This window comes from Archocentrus centrarchus, assembly GCF_007364275.1.
Source record: "Archocentrus centrarchus isolate MPI-CPG fArcCen1 chromosome 18 unlocalized genomic scaffold, fArcCen1 scaffold_23_ctg1, whole genome shotgun sequence".
Taxonomy (NCBI): domain Eukaryota; kingdom Metazoa; phylum Chordata; class Actinopteri; order Cichliformes; family Cichlidae; genus Archocentrus; species Archocentrus centrarchus.
The window spans coordinates 330362-352728 of NW_022060145.1; the positions used below are offsets into that span (position 1 = coordinate 330362).

Genomic DNA, 22367 nt, shown 5'->3' on the forward strand with positions numbered 1-22367 from the left:
GTCGCTTTCACTTTTTATTACCTTCGTGTAGTTTCTTATTGCATTACTTTATCTCCCTGTGTAACAACTTTTTACAGCTATTTCATGGTAGGGCAAATAGAAGTAATGCTAAAAAATAATGTTTTTGCATGCACCATTACTGTGGTGCATTTTATATTGTACATTTCACATACATGGCCTGATTGAGTAATTGCACCAGTCTATATTTACTAAAGAGATGAAGTGTCAGTTCTGTGACTAGTATTTTTGGAGCTGGCCATACTGTTTATGTATTTGTTCTCTTTCAGGGCCAGTTTTGGGAAGAGTATTTAAATGAATAATACAACCTTGGCAGTTTACTGCAAAATGCACTGAACTAAAAAGAAGAAAAAACTACGCCTTATTTTGCACCTGATGTGGCTTAAATAGTTTCTGCTAGATGTGTTGGATTGTCAGAGAGAGGAATAATCAACTCAAGTCTGCGAGTACAGTGCCAAAACTTTGGTACTGTCTGGTCCTCAGTAATACTGGTATTTTTATGGAAGAGAGCAGAAGTTAAATCAAATTAATTTAAAATTTGAGCATCTAAGGAAGGGAGGAGGATAATATTCCGGCTTCTCCCTTTGGGGGTCGACACAGCAGATCATCCTCTCAACCTTCTCACTATCCCTAGCATCCCCCTCTGTCACTCTAACCTTATGTATGTCCTCCTTCACTATATCCCTGAGTGTCTTTTGTGGTCCTCCTCTTTCTTTAACTGTGCCACATGCAGCTCTGTATCCTGTCTTGTTGTACATCAAAGCAGGTCTCACTGCAATCTTGTAAACCTTTCCTTTCACTTTTGTTTCTATCCCTCTGTCATAAATCACCCCTGACACTCACCTCCAGCCACTCCACCCTACCTGCACTATCTTCTTCACGTCTCTTGATCACAGTCCATTGGTTTGGATGGTTAACCCTAGGTGTTTAAACTCAGTTTCACCTTTCCCCCTGCCTTCTGCTTCTGCTGACTTTCATTCCTCTTTTCTCCAGAGCATACCTCCACCTCTCCAGGCTCTTTCCTCACTTCCCCCTTCTCTCACGACAGATCACAGTGTTTCATATTGCCAGCAATTCACAGAAGTCAAAGAGACCTGAAGTGTGTTAGATCTCTAAATATCTGAATGCACTTTGAAAATGGCTAATATAGTAGATAAATAGAATATTTATTTGTGGTTGTCATTTTGGAAAGTGTATATTTAGTTAATGGGTGGAATCTTTATTCATAGATATATATAAAGCAAGCTGAATCCTTAAAAAAAAGACTGATTGACTACAAGTAAAAGAAACATGCACAGTGAATATGTTGGTGTTCATGTGTACTATTCTGTGCAAATGCCTTGGTTTCTTTACTGACAAACCTGTCAGTATTCAGGATGACTGTGCCCAGCTGTCAGGATGACCCAGCTGTCAGGATGACAGCTGGGTCCCAAACTGATATCTTGTTTCCATATATGCAGCATGAAAAAGGTGACCCATACAGCTTTCACTCCATTAGGTACAGAGTGTCTGAAAAAGCAGCAGGCTTAAATGAGAGAGTGGTCTGTCCCAGTGAGTCACGTGTGTAAATAGAAAACGTGTGTGATAGACAAAGGTCTCATCCTTACCCTTGACTCATTTATGGCCCCAGGTGCATACATCTCAGAGAGAGACACCCAGAAATATGCCAGGTGCCACTGTAAGCCCAGCTGCTCATTAGAAACAGATGTGATGATGGAATGAGGCACGCACAGTCACACACATTATACAAGTGCTTCTGTCATTCAATACTCTATCAAAGGAAGTTATTTTATAGTGTGCTTATCAGTTCTCAATGCCATTTTATGGAGACAGTCTCGTGCTATTTTCTTTCTTTCTTTCTTTCTTTCTTTCTTTCTTTCTTTCTTTCTTTCTTTCTTTCTTTCTTTCTTTCTTTCTTTCTTTCTTTCTTTCTTTATTTCTTTCTTTCTTTCTTTCTTTCTTTCTTTCTTTCTTTCTTTCTTTCTTTCTTTCTTTCTTTCAGCACTTCATATTTGCCATGTGTGGCTTTTTGGAATTTAGATGTTAATAAGCAGGGCCTGGCATTTTTTTCCATTGTGTGTGCATATGTTTCTGTCTTTCAGTTACTACTGGTGTACGTGTGTTTTTAGTTGGCAGGCCTGCTGAAGTCATTACTTATACAAGGCCTGCGTGCTAACTACGAGGCTGAAAGTCAGTTTCACCTAAAGTTTCCATTCTATTATTATTGTAACCCACTGCATTCCTCCTCTCTCTTCATGCAAATGTCAGCTATTTTCAGCTCCCTTCACCATATTTAACCTGATAATTAGTGTGTCACACCCTAACAAAATAAATTAAAGGGTAGAAAAAAGTGAAAGCAGGAGAGAAATCATTGTGTACATACAGCTGGGAAGGACAGCTGTGGTATTCCCACCTTGTCTTATAGTGTGTGCTGAGTATTTCTGAAAATATGTCTGTGAATTTTTGTTGATAGATTTATGACTATATAACTATATTGGTAGCATGTGTGGGTGTGTCTCCTGTCACCACACATGCATCTATGCAGTGGGATCCCTGAGTAACTGGCAGCTCCACATCTGTAACAAGAGGGTGAATGAAAAGCAGAACTGTGCCTAAACAATATTTCACGCTTCTCCATCACACAGAACATAGTCACATTGACACTATCCTTTTGCACACACAGTGGCCAGTTCATCCTGGAGAAAGATATGCTATATTGCCAAAAGTATTCATTCACCCATCCAGATCACTGAATTCAGGTGTTCCAGTCACTTCCGTGGCCACAGGTGTATAAAATCAAGCAGCTATGCATTCAGACTACTTCTACAAACATTTGCGACAGAATGGGTCACTCTCAGGAGCTGAGTGAATTCCAGTGTGGTACCGTTATAGGATGCTACCAGTGCAACAAGTCCAATTGTGAAATTTCTTGCTACTAAATATTACATAGTCAGCTGTTAGTGGTATTAACACAGTGGAAGCTATTGGGAATGACAGCATCTCAGCCACAAGGTGGTAGGTCACATAAAATCACAGAGCAGGTTCAACAGATGCTGAAGCATATTGTCATGGTCCTGGGGTTTTTTTTATTATATTTCTTGGTGCGTTTACTAGTGTGCTTTGTGTTTAGTTTTGCTTCCTGTGTCGTGTTAGTTTGTTTTGTTCACCTGCTCTCCCCAGATGTTTCCACTTCCCTCATTATACTGTGTTTATATTATATTGTGTTTATATAATGTTTATACTGTCTACATTTTCCCTTGTTCCTTCTCAGTGTAGCCATCAGTGTTGGCTTACCTGCAGTGTGCACTTTGTATTTCGAGTTTTGTGTTTTCGTGCAGCTGGCTCCCATCCAGTTTTGTATCTCCTGAATTTAATTAATAAAGCTCATGTTTAAATTTAGTTTGTCCCCCGTGAGTCCTGCATTGGGGTCCTCTGCCTTGCCTGCCGCATTTTACCTTTAGTAATACTTTTTTTTTTCCCCATTTTTGGCCACTGCGCCTTTTTGTGACAGTGGAGAGAGACAGGAAATGGGGGAAAGATACAGGGAAAGACACGCGGGCAAATCGGCACCGGGGCGCGAACCCGTGCCGCAACGGGGCATGTGTATGTGGTCGCCGGCTTCACCACTAAGCCACCCAGGCGCCCAACCTTTACTAATAAATTTTAAGCTAAGTGATCATAAGATAAGTTTTTTAAAACCTACCTCATGCCCTGTGCTATAAGAATATACTGTATTTGTTGTTTTTAAAAACAGCCTTGGCAGTCAAGGGCCAAAACACTAAAATCTGACATTCATCAAAAACTTTTTTATTATTTATTTTACAGAAAAAAGTACTTTTTTCTTGTCTCCAAAACATTGGGTTAGGGCTCTGGGCTTGGAATGTGGTTGTCACTAATGACTTAAACATCAGAGGGTTATTAACAGCTTAAGGGTTTGCACATAGTGACAAAACCCAAAGATAATTATTTAGTGACTTTTGCAGAAAGGCAAGCAGATGCACAAACACACACACACACACAAAAAAACATCTTCTTCCACTGTTTAACAAGATAAATTGGGTATGTTATTGTTTCAAATATGCTAACAGCCTCCTGTACTATGCTGGACTCTACATGGACAGTCACCTTTCTGCAGTCCTTCCTTGTTGAAGAATTGTAAAATATTATTTCTATTCTTATAGTTAAATGATTCAATTCAGTATTATTTATATAATTCCAAATCACAACAACAGTCATCTCAAAGTGCTTTATACTGTAAGGTAAAGACCCCACAACAAACAGGACAAAAGCCATGCTGTGGAAAAGAGCCAGAGATTAATAATGACTAATGATTAAAGGCCCCGTTTACACGATGCCGTTTCCACTGGAAATGGTGTCGTTTTGATGCGTTTCAGCCTTCCATTTACATGATAGCGTTTCAGAAACGATCTGACACGTGAAACGATGAAAATGATGTAGTTCCCATGCCAGGCCACAAGTTGGGGTTGGTTTTCTCTTTGCAAAGCTTGTTTACGCAAGACACGCATGCGTGGAGGGACACAGTAGTTGTTCATTACTTACAAAACGGCCAATGTGAGAAGTTTTGTGTGGACTTACGATGAGGTTGGATCACTGGTGCACACAACGCTGAATTACAAAACGGTAAAAACACAAGAAAAGCACAAGAAGCACTCGTGAATCCGCGAGTACTGTTTATCAGTGTGTGCATGCGTGGAAAACTGAAATGCTCCACTCTGGACCCCATTTCCGAAACACATCGTTTTCACTCCGTTGTCGTGTAAACAGAAGGCCGAAACGCATTAAAACGACGCCGTGTCGTGTAAACGGGGCAAAAGAGTAAAGCAAGTCTTGAAGAGTCAGCTGAATGGGAAGAACAAAATCCAGGCACTCAACACTTACACCCTGCTGATCATTAGATACCCTGCTGGGATAATAAGCTTGCCAAAGGAGGAGGTAGAAGCCACCAACATTGAATAATGAAATCTCCTTACAATGTGTGCTGGATTTCACCCAAAATCCAGCACCCTGAAACTGTATGCTAAGTGGAAGAAAGAAGGCCGAAGACTAGTGAGTGTCAGAACCACTTTCCAGGATGAAACAAGATCCATGAGTACATCAGAAAGATGGCCACAACTGATCATGTGCAGGATGGACAGGCCCCTGCACAGCATGTATCACTGGCAGAAAGAAGAAGTGGTTGATATTGAAAAATCCTGCTAACGGCTGGACAAAGCTGGACTGAAAGACATCACAGAGGCACTAATCATGGCAGCACAGGGGTAGGCTGTGCAGAAATGCCTTTGAAACAATCCAACGCATAATGGCAGGGTGCAAGATGCTAGGAGGCAGGGCATACATGGAACACTATAACCAGATGGCCAGAATAGTATACAGGAATATCTGTGCTGATTATGGTCTGGAAGTCCCAAGGTCAAAATGTGAAACATCCCCAAAGGTGATTGAAAATGACCGAGCTAAGATTCTGTGAGACTTCCAGATACAGACACAAACTGGTAATGGCTAACCAACTGGACATAGTAGTGGTGATGCTCATAAATGACCCCTTAGCACCATATTGAAAAACACTTGGTGTTCTGTTTTTTGTTTTGTTTTTTCTCTTTTTGTTTTGTAATTGTTTTTTTTGTTTTTTTTATATGTGTAATGTTAATGCTGCAAACAGGCTTATACAAGCCAAAATCTCTTCCTACTGTCCAGCCAGTAGAGCTTTATAAACACTGCAATAAGAACTGCTCTACTAGATAAAAACTATGTGATGACACTATTTCTAAATTACCTCACACATCCTTCAATATGCAATGGGCTAGCTGGTTTGTAAAAACCTTTTAGCACTGTGTTAAAAGGTAATTCTACTTTGTTAAGTGTTAACTGCATGTGTGAACAAATCCAACACTAGATCATAAACTTAACAGGCTGGATTAAATTATCCTTGTCGTTGCTTTTAGCCTTGGACTTCCACTTAGTGGTGATGGAAACCATCACTTTAGTTATCAAGTCATCATGACTTACGAAAGCCACAGACGAAGCTGTGATTACCGTGGTAGCTGTGTGGTGTAAATTAACTTCATAAACATTGCTTGTAAAGGCCTGCATTTGCAATGCAAACATTTTCACTAGCAAGTGACTGAACATGCAGTGCCACATTAGGGCAATTAGAAACAGTGCCAAACATTGGTGTGTTTTGCAAAGTGATGCAAACGAGTGTCCATTTAAACTGAGATGTAGTCACATACCTAGGAACATATTATAAAACAGTATACATAGTCGATGACCAATAACTTAAATGAATTAAATGATTTGATGCAATCAAATAAATTCTATCAATTGGTAATGAGTTGGCAAGAATTAGCAACTGAAATAATGTGAAATGATCTCATCCCCTCTCACATAGCCACGTTCCTTCACTCTTAGCTGGAGAAATGTTCTTGGGTTGTTTAGACTACTATTCTGCATCCTTGTGATTATGTGGTTTTTAAAAGCTGCAGTGCGGTCTTTGTCATGCACTCTGTCCTTCTGTCTATGGCAAGACATATGAAACTCATCACCATTTTCATTACCTCATCATCTTCTCTTTAATACTCCTCTTTTTGCCTCTCATTAGGTTGTAAATCTGAGGCAGAGCTCTCAGGATTTACTGCATAATTTGCGTCTTCAAAAATATGTGTTTCCCTTGGCAGCATGTCTTCACCTCAAATTCTTGCCAAGGAGGAAAATAACAAAATCTTTTCAATGTTTGGACTTGTTTTCTCAGTGCTGGCTTTTCAAATGGTGTTACCATGGTGTTAAAATCACCTACTGAAAGTAACCTGCCAGACTGTCTCATAGTGAACATCACATGTCATCTCATTATCTTAACCCATCCTATCCTTTGATTCTACAAGACATCAAGCTCTATATTGGTTCATAAATATATACTCTGCAAACTGTTAAATCATCCCTGGTAACTGTCCTATGCTTTGGATTTATTGCAAGTATTGGTGGAGCAGCAATGGAATCAAAATAAACTAAGTTTTGTCTTTCCAACATCTTCAACTCATAAGATTTGTGTGAGAAAGACAAAACTTGTCCATACCCATGAAATATACCATCCAGCTCTCCATCACCCAATCCATCTCTGGATTAAATAAGTTGGCCTAAACTTATTTAGCTTTACAAGCCACTGTCCTCATAGCAGATATGTCTGATACACAGGCTATATAAGTCATACTGATAAGATGCCTAAACTACCTTTTGTCTCCATGTCAATCTATCATTTATTACTTTACTACTTTATTGCTGATACAGTCAGCTGAACTGGTTTGAACATAAGGATGTGTTTTTTTCTACACTTCATTTAAACATGTGTGAGAGGAAGACATAATTTGCATTATTGGATAAACTCTTTCATCAAACTATTTGGAAAACTTGTTTTTATTTTGTAATTTAAAACCAGAGGAGATTTAGTGAGGTTTCTGCAATATAAGAAAATAGGCATTTTTAACTGGATAGAGGTTCATAGCTGAATATGGTTGGTTTTCCTTACAGGAATCATTTGTCTTTAGATGGATCCAGCTCTTATATGGGGTTTTCCCCCTCTGCTTTCTTTGACAATTCAGGAACATGTGGTGGTTGGGCAGTTATGTACACGTTTTCTATTACATTGGAAATAACACTGTTTCAGATTAGATCTCGGCTACAAGCTAATGTTTGCTTTCTTACTATTTCTTGGAAGAAACCAAAAGGAGATCAATGGCTTGTACAGAATGAGAAGACAGCCAAATCTTGGAGAGATGTTTCTGTGGTCCAACCATATCTGTAGACGGCCTTGAAATTCAATTTCCATAGTTTTTTTTTAAATTTTCAGTTGTACACTAACTGATTCAACAGGAAAATTATTCAGGATCAGTAGGCAAGGAGTCTCTTATTAAGTGTTATTGGCAATCGCTCAACTTAATATCAGTGTTTATTTGTATTTTTGTACACTGTGCAAAAAAACAAACAAAACAAAACAAACAAAAAAAAAAACAGCACATGGAAACTGCAGTTTGTACCAAATTTCTGATACTTCACTATTTTGGTTTTATATAAATGACAGAAAAAATGTCTTCTTGAGGACCAAAAACAGAGTTAGGAGTCATTGAAGTGAAAAAATGTTTATGTTTAAATTGTATTAAGGCTATGAGTTGTGCAATATAAAGGTTTTGGTCACTTTGAGGGACAATTAGTTACCATTCCATCCATCCATCCATCCATTCATCCATCCATCCCAGCTGTCACAGGGTGAGAGGTGGTATACACCCTGGACAGGTTGCCAATCTGTTACAGACCATTTTATCTTGTTGCTTTAAAAAATTCAAATACACCCTTACTGCTTCCACAGGAATTTAGGTCAGTGGCAGCCAGGTGCTGTTAATCAAACATACTCGATTAACTGATCAAGAGCAAGTGTGACTGCAGAAAACAGAAATTTTGGCAATTTTCTCATCTGGAGCATTCAGATGTATGTTAACACAGTGCCTAAATATTCCCCAGCCATTCCATAGCCATATCAGCAAATTCACCCCAAAGGCCAGACTGTGCAATGCTCAGAGAAATTGCAAAAGACTCCAGCCCTAAATCTCAGAATCTAAAGGCCTCAGTTAGCATGTTAAATATTAAAGTTCACATCAGTAAAACTAGAAAAAGACTGAAGAAGTATGACGTGTTTAGAAGGGTTACCAGGGAAGAGCCTCTTCTCTCTAAAAAGAACATGGCAGGATGGCTCAGGTTTGCAATGTTGCATGTGAATAAACCACAAGACCTCTCAAATGCCCTTTGGACAGATGAGACCAGTGGAGATGTTTGGCCATAATGCACAGTGCCACATTGGGCAAAAACCAAACATAGCATATCCAAAGAAAAAAGTATACTAGAGTCAAATGTGAGAACATCAGTCCCATATCTAAAAGCTTAGCTAAAGTTAGGCCATGCAAGAGCATAATGATCCCATGCACAGCAGCAAGTCTACAACAGGATGGCTACAAAAGAAAAGAATCAAAGTTTTGAAATGACCCAGTCAAAGTACAGACTTCAACCTCAAAGTCCAAATAAAATGATTAAATGAATGCCCACAAATCGCAATAATGGTGTAAAAAGAAGCTGGACAAAATTCCTTCACATTGATGTGAGAGATTTATAAAGTCATAGAGAAAATGATTTCTTCAAGTTACTGTTGCTGCTACAAGCTACTGAATCATGGGGCGTACTTATGGACTGATTCCTGTTACATGCCTGTTTTTTACTAGCCAAAACTAGCATGTCAGTCAAAATCACAGGGAATATTACTTGTAACATTAGTTGGTAACTTGCAATTTTTTGGTGACAGCCAAAGTGCTACTGGGTGGTTATGTCCATCTGTTATACAAAGTCTTGGTCAAAAATAGTCTGAAACAGATCATGTTTATTTATCTTATCAGCAAATATCCCTACAGAATAAATACTTCTTTTGGATGCTCCCTTTATGGGTCACTACAGTGGTTCATCTGCCTCCATCTCACTCTATCCCTAGCATCCTCTTCTGTCACAGGTTCACCTTCACTACATCCATGAACCTCTTCTGAAGCCATCCATTTTTTCCTGTGGCCTGGCAGCTCCATCCTTTGTCCAATACAGCCACTATCCCTCAACTTGAGCTTTCCCTGTGATATACTCATTTGTGGTCTCATACTCATCCTAGTCACTCCCAACAAAAATGTCAGCATCTTCCACTCTGCCACTTCCAGCTAGGCCTCCTGTCTTTTTTGTTAGTGCCACCATCTTCAAACCAAATACTACAATCTTGTAAACATTCCTTGCTGCTATCCTTCTGTAAGAAATCACCCCTGACTCTGTTCTCCACCCACTCCACCCTGCCTACACTCTCTTCTTCACCTCTCATGTTCACCGTTAGTTGTTTTGGATGATTGACCCCAGGTATTTAAACTACCTATCTACTGTACTTCTGCTCCTTGCATTTTCACTGTTACACCTGTCTCCCTCTCATTCACACACATATTCTGCCTTGCCTCTGCTGACTTTCATTCTCTTTTCTGCAGAGAATACCTCCAGCTCTCTAGGTTGTCTTCTGCCTATTCCCTACTTTCACTACAGACCACAATGTCTGCAAATATCATAGCCCATGGAAACTCCTGTCTGACCTCATCTGTCAACCAGTCTATCACCACTGCAAACAAGAAGGGACTCAGACCTGATTCCTGATATAATCCTACCCCAACCTGAACGCATCTATCACTTCTACTGCACACCTCACCACTGTCTCACTATCTTCATAAGCATCCTGCACCAGCCTCACATACATTTCTCTGCCACTCCTCATACATCACTTCCTCATGCAGCACCACAGTTGCTCTCATGACACTCTATCATATACTTTCTCTAGATCTACAAAGACAGTGCAATCCTTCTGACCTTCTCTATACTTCTCCATCAGTACTCTGAAAGCAAACATCACATCAGTAGTGGCATGAGGCCATACTGCTGCTCACCTCTCTTCTTAACCAAACATCAACAACTCTTTCCCACAGCTTTACGGTATAGCTCATCCACTTTATCCCTCTGTAGTTCTGCATATCATCCTTATTCTCACTCTCCAAGATTGCATTAAACAATCTGGTTAAAAAGTTCACTGAACTCTCTCTCCTAGAAATCTCCATACCTCCAAAAATATGCCATTATAGCTGCCCTCACTTCCTCCTTACCAATCCTCTGCACTTCCTGATTCACTACATTGAGAGTACACAAACACACTCTCTTCATTTGTTAACACATTTCTATTCCTGTTTTTAATCACCCTATCCTGCTCTGCATCCTATACAGAATAAATACTCACAGCTATCATATCTAAAAATATAGGCTCATTATTGGAAATAAAGAAAAAATATTTCACATTCATTCCACATTCACTCTTCATGTTCATATTTTTTCCAGAAATGTACGGTTAGGGTTAGCATCTGTGATTACATAGACCTTAGAGGTTAAAGTGAGACTATGGAAAATTTTCACACACAATAGCATATACTTCAACTTACAAATTCAAACCATCTATGTACAAGTCAGAATGTGAGTGATTTTGTTAAATTTGAATGGTAAAATTCATTCAATTGGCATTAAAAATGCTAACTTGCTTATATGAACCCTGGAAACTTGTTTCGAAACAGGAAATGCAGCTAGGACTTGGCTAAATGCTGATAGGCTGGATGGAGCCTGCTCTGATCACTTAGAAAACCAAGCATGTAGGGTTGCCCTCTAGCTTACACACACAGATTTACTTTGGTTAGTTTCAAGCTGTGTAGTCTGTTCAGTTTCCTACATGCATGGCAATCAGTGCTGTTTGCCAGCATTATTAACAATCCTAAGTGTAAAGGTCAATATGTGTTGCATGAGTTTCATATATGTGAATCTCCAAACATACACACAGAATTATTTCAGCAATGTCTGCACTTTAAATCCCATATGACAGTAAACTGAAGAAGAATGATGAAACTTCTTCTACCCACCTGCTCCACCCTTCATTCTCCTCTTGGATTTAGTGGAAAGAGATGAAGTCATTCACTTCATTCCATCCCTGGGATCACCCACCACATTGTTTGAGCATATGGTTTTTATATTGGACTCATATGATCCCTTGTGCATGGTGGATACTGTTGCCCCTTTGCTGCACTGTAAAAACTTTCTCCAGTGAGATGGCAGATAATTTATTTATTTTTTTAAATAAACCACATTAGCATCAAAGAAAAACTCATTCAATATAGGACTTTGATAACAAGATGTTAATGACAATATAAGACCTTAATGTTTAACTAAAGACTACATCATTTGTTACATAGGTTTAAAAGGGGCTTTGTTACGTTTGGTATTTAACAGCTGTAGAAATTTTCCATTCATATGTGTTCAGGCCAGGACTACGTTCTCTGTCTTGGTGGCTGGACAGTGTTATGGACTATACTAATACTAATTAGGGATGGCACGATACCACGTTTTTATGTCTGATACCGATACTGATATTTTACATTTGGATATCTGCCGATACCAAAACAAATCCAATCTTTTCTTTAAAAACAACCGTTTTTAAATGCCTGGATGCATTTTACATAAGTCAACAGTCAAATAAAAAAGAATTGTAAAGTTATTATATTATACTCCTTTGCAAGGAATACACTGCACCCAAAACACAATTCAGTTCGCCAGTACTATCCATTGTGTTCTCAGACTTAGCAATGATAATCACACATTTCTGAGTTCCAGCTCGCTCTGAGATGAAATGCCAGTTTGGCAGCACATAGCGTGGCTCCAAATGCTCCATTAAGTGTTGAAAACCAATATTTTTCACGACAGAAAGAGGCTGGTCATGAAGCACAACAAATTCAACAATTTTCTCTGTTATCAGCTTTGCTTTGTTGCTTTCTAGAGGGAGTTTCTTGTGTTTCTGAATGTTTTCCAGCAGCTTTTGTTGACGCGAAATAGGTTTCTTCTTAGCATCGAAGGCCTTGATAATGTATTCCTTTCCGTGGTGTTCCTGTAAGTGTTTAATCATGTTTGTGTGTTAAAGTTCCCAACACTGCTACCATCTCTTAAGACACTTGCATTACAGTAGTTACACTTGGCTGTCTTGCTTTTTTCTTCATTGAGTCTGAAGTAACTCCACACTGCTGACATGCCAACAGGTCTCTCACTCAACAATCGCTCTATCACTTGATGCCTGCTGCTCCTATGTGAGAAGGTGGTGCATTGGCTTATGGCATGTTGCAAATTTCATCAAGCATTTTTGTGATATTTAATGGATTGGATTGCATTTTTTATTCCTTCCCGATATCCGATCCCGTAATTTAAGTCAGGATTGGCCCTGATACCGATACTGGATATTGTATCGGTGCATCCCTAATACTAATACTAATACTAATACTAATACTAATACTAATACTATAAAATACTAATTATGGAACCATTATATAAATGATGGAAGTAGCCACCATGATGTCACTTATATGTTTTAGACTCCATATTTTTAATGCTAGCTGTAGCCATATAAAAAACAGCATCTGTAAATTGTACCTGTGCAATGCAAAAACATATATACCTGTTAATCATTAAGTAACAGATAAATTATGCCAAATCTGAAGCACAAATGTATTGGATGGTCTAAATCACACAACAGGATAAATAATTTGTTGGATAATTCCATTACCTTCACCCTCCACCCCCACCCCACCCATAGCAGTCATCTGACTGTTACAGACTGTTGCAGACTTGTGCCTCAAATTGAGCAAGAGTCTCCCAGCTAACATGCCCACAGTGGGTAGGTATGAGTGAACCATGGGGCTGTGTGGGCAGAGCAAACCCAAACCTATCCCACATGGACTCCAGGTGGGTGTGCCCACACAAAGCCCACAGCTCTTATGTAGCTTTTCTATGGGCAATCCTACAGTTGATTTGCCCGTTGAAAATGGACTAGTTCTTATATAGCGCTTTTCTACTCAGTATGAGCACTCAAAGCGCTTATACAACCTGTGCATTCACCCATGCATACAAGCACTTCCATTTTTACTAAGCTAAGTGCTTTTTAATTAACTAACATTCACACACATTCATACTCTGACAGAACGGTCGGAGAGCAACTTGGGGTTAAGTATCTTGCCCAAGGATACATTGGCATGTAGCCTGGAGTAGCCAGGATTCAAACCGCTGACCTTCCAATCAGTAGGTGACCTGCTCTACCTACTGAGCTACAGCCACCCCCAAAATCCACAGAAAACCCATGTGGTGCCCATATAGGCTAGCCTATGGGGTACAAAGCAGTTTTACTCTTTTGGGTTTTCACCACAGAAAATCCTCATTGGCCCTTCTGTCGGTTAGCCCATTCAGGCAGTAGTTTTACCCTGTGGGATCCCAGTCATGGTTTTCTGCGGGCAACCCGTACTCCGCTTGCCTATAGAAGATCCATACAGGGACAAAACTGCTCTAAAATTAGAAACATCCTGTCTCAGAGTGATGCTGAAAAACTAGTTCATGCATTTATTACTTGTAGTCTGGACTACTGTAATTCATTATTATCATGTTGTTCCAATAGCTCTCTGAAAACCTTTAGTTGATCCAGAATGCTGCAGTGAGAGTGCTGACAGGGAAAGGGTCACCATATTTCTCCCATATTAGCCTCCTCTCTACTTTTAAGATTATATTTAAAACTTAACTTTTTGATAAAGCTTATAGTTAGGGCTGGATCAGTTAACCCTGAACCCTCCCTTAATTATGGGCATAGGCTATTGGGTGTTTCCCATGATACACTCAGCATTTGTCAATTACCTCTTTTCACTCTCTATGTGGTTATACATCACTTTGCATTTAATTGTTAGTTATTATTAAATTCTGGTTCTCTCTCCTATAGTTTGCTTTTTTGCCTGTCTCCCTCTGCTCTCTTCTTTTCTCCTCACCCTCAACTAGTCAATGCAGATGGCTGCCCTTCATTAAGACTGGTCCTGTCAGAGGTTTCTTTCTGTTAAGAGGGGTTTTTCCTTCCCGCTGCTGCCAAGTGCTTGCCCACAGGGGTTCATATGATTGTTGGAGTTTTCTCTGTATTATCGTGGGGTCTTTACCTTACAATATAAAGTGCCTTGAAGTGACTGTTGTTGTGATCTGGCACTATTTGAATTGAATTGAATTGAATTGAATTTTGTGTGTGTGTGTGTGTGTGTGTGTGTGTGTGTGTGTGTGTGTGTGTGTGTGTGTGTGTGTGTGTGTGTGTGTGTGTGTGTGTGTGTGTGTGTGTGCTTGTGCATCCAGACATGCTTTTATACTGTATTGTCAGTGTGTTTGATCATTGGCATGCTGACAAATGACACCATTGCCATTCAGATGCTTTCCAGATGGTGAAATATCTGGTGTCAGATTTTGATGGTGGCTCAAAATCTGACAATAATTTTCTGCCTTCATAATTCCATCAATTTTAATAAGATCTCCAACACCACTGGCTGAAGTGCAGCCCCAAATCATGACAGAGCCTCGACCATGTCTTACAGATGACTGTAAAGACTCATTGTTGTGCCTCTCTCCTGACTTCCTCCATACATACTAACAATTTGAACTAAATATTCACTCCATAAGATCTGCAGCCACTGATTTGCAGTCCAGTTCTTGTGAAGTTTGACATATAATTCAATTAAATTTTATTTATATAGTGCCAAATCACATTAAACAGTCATCTCAAGGGTTTTTATATTGTAAAGTAAAAAACAATCATTAATTACAAACCATGCCAAGATATCCCATGTTTTCAGTTAATAACTCTTTGGGAATCATCTTGTTGGTGCAAAAATACTATTTTATACCTGTCAAACTGTGTCATCTTTTAATTCCTCTGAAAATGCTCCAGACTGGACTGAAAATGAGTGAAAAAGCAGACAATTTCAAAAGAAAAATTTTGAAGGACATTTAAAAGCTCAGAGAACTATTGTTCAAGACTACTTTAAAAAAAATACAAGAAGGTCGGGCTCCTAGGAAACAAAATATAATGGAATAAATGGTGAATCAAGACTTTTGCACAGTACTGTAACTGCTTCAGATACATGATACAGTTTGTCTTTCAAACACTCCTCTTATGGTCAAACTTTAATAATAAAATGACTGCAGATTAACTGGAACCAATAGGTCCCAATCTAAGAAAATCCCACTATGTGTTGGGAATATAGATGGTAAGGAGTGGGTTTCCTCCGAGTACTCCAGTTTCCTCCCACAGTCCAAAGCCATGCAGTAACTGGGGTTAGGTTATTTGGTCACTCTAAATTGCTCATAGGTGTGAATGTGAGTGTGGATGTTGTCTGTCTCTCTGTGTTGGCACTGCAACAGGCTGGCAACCTGTACAGGGTGAACCCTGCCTCTTGCCCTATGTCAGTTGGGATAGGCTCCAGCGACCCCGAACAGGATAAGTGGAAGAGGATGAATGGATATTTCCAGAGCTTTAGACCATATCCCAAGACTTTCTGTGGAAGAATTGGCTGTGGGAAATTGTCAAAGTAGGAGACAGTGTTTGTATTTCTTTATTTCTCTAAGCTAATAAATTTATATCACAATACTGTTGTATGTATATACGTTGTATGTATATACATTATCATGGATCCTTATATGCATCAGTTCAATAGGTAGAAATGTAGCCATGAGAGCTACAGTCAAGTATCGCCTGTCTGCCTCTCTCTCTCTCTCTCTCTCTGTCTCACACACACGCACACACACGCACACACACACGTACACACACACACACACACACACACACACACACACACACACACACACACACACACACACAGAGGGAGAGCTCAGTGACTCCAATGAGAATGATGATGATAATGGGACTTCCAGACCTGGACATTAGAGCTGGCTCGCTTCTCAACTGTGACGCACTGCCACCAGAGATTTATAGCACCCTGACGTCATCATTTCTCATACAGTTCCTTTTAAGAAAAGCCTGCACTGGGAGTGTGTGTGAAACAATACCATTTACACTGCTGTCCCTGCAATGTGAAGCCCAGTTGATACTGATTTACTTTCATTTCTTCAAGCTGTGTTTTATTTCCAAGTGTTTACAAGCCTTAAAACAGTATTTAATGCTTGCCTATGGGTTGTTATTGCAATAATGAGAAACATCTGGACATTTTACGAATACTTGCATATACGTAATCATGTATAGAATGATGTAAAAACTAAGTAATTGTGCCAGCCACTGGATGTGTTGTGAAAGCGGCACAATTTGTTTTATGGTAGGATTGATGTACTGCAGCCTGTTGTAACACAGTCAGCAGGGGTTCTGGGATCCAAAGGAATTTCTCCAGTTCTAACCAACATTCAAGCATAATGGCTTTAAAACAGGAAAAAACGTGTGGTATTCAGTGTGTTTTAAACTTTAGCTAAAGTACTAGTAGCTCTTCCTTGTGATTATCAGCAGGTAACATTGAGAAATTCTTGATGACTGGTCAGTGAAAAATAGATACATTGCTCTCCCATAATTCCATGTGTTGCTGTTGTGGTCTTTCTGTTTGCTCTCAGTGCCATGATTTTGCATAAAAGTTGCTCAGTGATTCTGCAATAAAAGGGAAAAAAAAAACCCTCAGATGACTCACTTAGCTCTATTTGCTTAAATGTGAAAATACAAAGAAACATCCAGAAGGCAGTGCAGTCTATACACAACTTTAGTGTGTAGAAATCACTGTTACTGTTGAAGTTTCTATAAAGTTTCTATAAAGAGAGAGAGAGAGAGAGAGATAGAAAGAGGAGGGGGTTATGGAAGGGGCAATAAGTCAGCGTATGCTGAGAGGTGCTCAGGTTGGCTGCTGTTTTGACTGGCATGTCTTGAATACCCAGGGGTAACACCCAGACTCACCACAGCTTGCTGTGCATGCGCACAGACATGGTCTTGGGAGAGTTAGTCCACGTTCCTGAACTCTGATGCTCTGATGCTGCTGAAGCTAGTGTGATAGTGTGTTTGGGACATTAACTGTCCCTCTGCGGTTGAGTGCAGTGTAGATGATCATTTTTCATCCCTGAGACAGTTTCTGATCTTACCTCTTGCTAGTGTATATTCATGATTTGAACTGTAATGATTTGGAGCGGTATTTACTTTTACATCTATATCATAACAGGCCTTCTGGAAAAATAAACAAACAAAACAAAACAAAAGATTGAAGGATAAATGTGGATATTTATTTTCTTGTGAAACGGATGCTCGGCACTCTGACTCGACTCTGTATAGTCAAAACCAACAGAAAAATAAAATTGAGGCTAGACGTAACTAATTCACTAATGTATAAGTTCATATTAATGATGGATGAAATTATAAGTAAAATTTCAAATGGGTCATTTATAGCAATCAGTTCAGAGATAACCTGCCCTTTTCTTTATCTCTACATGGCTTTTATACCTTTTTTTAGCTAATTGCTTCATTTATGTTTTACAAAACCATTTTAATTCAAGTGAGCAGCTGCTTTCAGTAAAACAAACAAGCAAAAGAAAACCCCCCAAAAAACATCTCTTATATACCTACAGCATGTGCCTCAGTCAAACTTGGCTAGTTTTCTGTTGAAATCACCTTGTTATAAAATGTACACCTCGTCTTATCAAAAAAAAGAAAAACATACAGGATTAATGATATACAGAACCACACCAAGTCATTCATTCAGTCCCAGTAGTGATGTTTGATGGAGTCTGATGTGACCATGCGTCTCTGACCCCTGACAGCACCACACTCCACCAGTAGCTCTCCACATTGCAGGGACAAGGCTCACCTTGTCTCAAAGCCAAACTTGCACAATTCCTGTCTTAATTCAATAACTGGATTGGAAGAGGGCTTGGGGAATGTTATGTATTCCAAATCAGATGGCTATCATGCGACTCTGGGTTTGTCACTTGAGGTGATTTAGCTTCTGAGCTGCATATGGTATTTCATTGTTGTCCAAGAAGATTTGCCTTGTTGCTGTTTGAAATAGTTGAACCTGAATAATCTAGAACTTACAGTATACACAGGGTTTAACAGAGATTATGATGGAATTAAATTTTTTTATGGATAAAATATTGTATTGGAAAAATTCACAGTTCCTGACTTCTGTCTGATGCCATGTCCAGTGCCAAAATAGCAATGGTGAAGTAAGATGGAAAACATTCAGAATATATCTTTTTAACAGCAATGCAAATGGCCTTGTCCCGTGTAATCTAACAACAGTAATAAATTTTTCACCCAAAAAAAAGGTACTGCATACTTAGATCATAAGAGACTCCATAATTAAATTTTTATGCTAGTAGATTTTAATGTTGTAAGAAAATGAAAGGAAATCCATGGTTGCCTGAAACTTTAGGAAACATACATGCAATGTTCAAAAATACTACTTTATTTAAAAGCTTAAAACTTTTCTTTTTGATCAAGCTTAATAGTTAGGGCTGGATTCGGTGACCCTGAACCCTCTCTTAGTTATGCTGCAATAATCTAGGCTGCTGGACCATTTGTCACAATGGAAAGGCATAAGGTGAACAAACGTTATGGTCTGCTTTTCACATGCGTTTGTTGTAGAGTGACTGAAATGAAGCTTATGTTTAAGTTCAGTAGGTAAGATCTGTATTCACTCCTCCGTCTGCTTTCCTGGTATTTGGCTGCTAGTTTATTCTCCACATCACTTCTGCTTTTCCATGCTGTCAAACCCAAAGTTGACATCATTGCTCTAGTGCAATCATCTTTCTGCCCCCGTACTTCAAGTCCATCAGTCTCCACGGTGCATACTTTAAATTTCAGTGCTTACCTGTCATTCTTCCTTGCAGACTCATTTGTGCAACCCACCTCCTCCCCATCTCCACCTCATCCAAATCACTCAGTGCACCATCCAAGCCTCCATCTTTATCTTCATCACCACCGGGGGGTCCTGCCCTAATTCCTATCATAGCTGGGATTCCATTCTGCTTCAATGGGTCATCGGAGTCTAACCACCAAATAGATTCTTTGAATTCTATATATCAATAAATAATGTTCAACTTTTCCTAATGATCTCTCCTTATTGAAATGTTAAATGACATGTTACTGGCCTGCGTTATTTTGTTGCCATAAGAGGAGCAGCACGGCAGATAAGATGTGATCAAGGCAGTAATTTTTTGGAGCCAAGAATGAACTGTATAATGCACTGAAACAGATGAATGTTAATTGGCTGACTGCATTCTTAGCTAAAAAACAGTGCGACTTCATTATGAATGCTCCCCATTTTAAGCCACATAGGAGATGTTTGGGAGAGACAGATCAGAACAGTAAGGCACGTACTTCGGTCCACTCTTTCACTCTCATCTGGAAGGTTGGATGATGCCTCATTGCGGACATTTCTTTACAGGTGAACGTCTATTGTGAACAGTCTTTCACTCTGTGTGGATAATCTAAATGATCCAGATGGTCCTGAACCATTGATTCCCAATCATCTACTCACCATGAAACCAGCTGAAGCCTTACCACCTCTTGGGAGGTTCATCAGAGAGGACATGTATGCTTGTAAGAGGTGGCGTCACATTCAGGAAAAGAGAGTATCTCTCTAATATTGCCACCAACACTGGCATACTCCTAGAAGGAAACTGAAGGTTTGTGACATAGCCATCGAAAGAGCAGATGACATACCACAGAATGAGTGGAGATCAGCCAAAGTTGTAGAGACAGTGACTGATAAAGATGAACCTGAGAAAAGTTAAGATTCATTTTGGAGATCAGAGAATGGGTAAAGACGGACAGCATTGTGGCAAGCTGTCTATTGTTGAACAGCCCATTCAGAAACTGATCTTGCTCTTAGAGGCAGTTTAACACAATGACTATATATCCTTTATTATGTGTGGACATTCTATGCAAACTCACGCATAGATAAGTCTATTTTCAATATGTAGTAATCCTTAGGGTTAAAGAGTATTTTGAGTTTAGAAATAATTTGTGTCTTATATCTAATTTTGTGGGAGTGTAAATGACTTTCAAATGGTTAGACATGTTTGAGCAGTAATTTCACATTTATTCATTGATTAATTGTTTTGTGAACCTGAGAGTTTTGTTCATGCTCTTATTTTGACAGAGATACAGTGTTAATGAGCACCTGGCTGACAGTGACACCAGGTTTGTCCAGGTTTTTTTATGTTAGGAGTTATGTTGAATCATAATCTTACTTGAATCTGTGTGTAGAGTATTGAGAAGCTGTAAGCTAATAACCTAATATAGTGAATGGGGGTGCTGTCTTTTTGTCATAATTGCATTTTAATTTACCAGTGACAGTACTGGCAGTCTCATTTTGATGTTTTATATATAGCTCATAGTTAAAATACAAAAGAAGGCATGCTTATAATATGTGAGATAAAGTTCAAACTTCATGTGTAGATTATAGTTTGTGTGCAAGTGAATGTTTTGTAAATAATATTTTCAGTTTAGGAAGGTAATATTTGGTTTTGTTTGTCCCTAGTTCTTATGGTGTGTTCACTGAAAAGCTTCACCAAAGCTTCTTAGTATGTAGAATGGAGGGACAAGGGTTAAAAATTTTGCACAGCCCTACTAAGCGGCAACCTATGGGGCAAAAACTGAAGCCAATCCAAAAGTGTCAAAAACTGCCTTTCCTCTGGTGTCCACTTGAAGCTGGGAAGTCAGTTAATGGTAAATCGTAAATGGACTAGCTCTTATATAGCGCTTTTCTACTCAGTATGAGCACTCAAAGCGCTATTACAACATGTTTACATTCACCCATGCACTCCCATTCAAACAAGCACTTCCATGTTTGCTAAGCTAAGTGCTTTTTAATTAACTATCATTCACACACATTCATCCTCCGACGGGACGGTCGGAGAGCAACTTGGGGTTAAGTATCTTGCCCAAGGATACATTGGCATGTAGCCTGGAGTAGCCAGGAATCGAACCGCTGACCTTCTGATCAGTAGGTGACCTGCTCTACCTACTGAGCTACAGCCACCCCGAGTTGTAGCCATATTGTGTTGATTATTCTTTAGGGAAACATACCTCAACAATCTCTGTCATTCTGTGGTTCTCCTTGAACTGGTGAAACTGAAAGTTGATCCAGCACATTATTCTTTCTCTCCACACTGCACACTGTTCCCTTCTTCACAGTCTCAAGTTCCACATGGACAAAAGGTAAGTCCTGAATAAAAACAAAGACAAACATGCTATTGGGCAGCCTGAGTCTGACTCCCCGTCTTCTTCCTCCCCCAATGGCAGATGGGATATTGAACTGAGACTGGCTGTTTTTTGCCCCTGGGGACAGTGTGGTAGGGATCAGCAGCTTGTGGTAATAGAGAAAGGCATCCATTCTCTCTTAAAATGTTGTTTTCCATCTGTGATGTATATGGCTTAATCTAAAGTGTTAATAAAGCTGGTTAAGACTTCCCCTCAAAAACAAACATTTGCATTTATATGCTTTACCAGTGCAAGTAACCAGGAAGAAGGAGATAGCAGGTCATTTATATATATATATATATATATATATATATATATATATATATATATATATATATATACACACATACACACATATATATATATATATATATATATATATATATAGTGTGGCTCAAAAGATGTTGGTATACGCAAGAATTGTGTCAATTTTTATGAATTTTACCCTGAATTTGTGCTGTGGAATAACTAAATTAGGAAACAAAACGGCCTTTAATATTTTTTATTGATTCTAAGGAAATGCCATTTATTAGACCAATAAATTAAATAAAAATGTGATGAAAGTGTATGTAAAAAAAAAATAAATAAAAAGCTTTAGTTTGGTGTAGCCTGACAAAGAGGACTGTGTTTTTCATTCTTCTTTGAG

At 39.1% G+C, this 22367-nt stretch overlaps 1 protein-coding gene across 1 annotated transcript in view; it reads left to right on the top strand.

Moving 5' to 3' along the window:
• afap1 (actin filament associated protein 1) overlaps positions 1-22367 on the top strand; it is a 103436-nt gene that overhangs the window by 17978 nt on the left and 63091 nt on the right. The gene's annotated exons all lie outside the window — the stretch shown is intronic.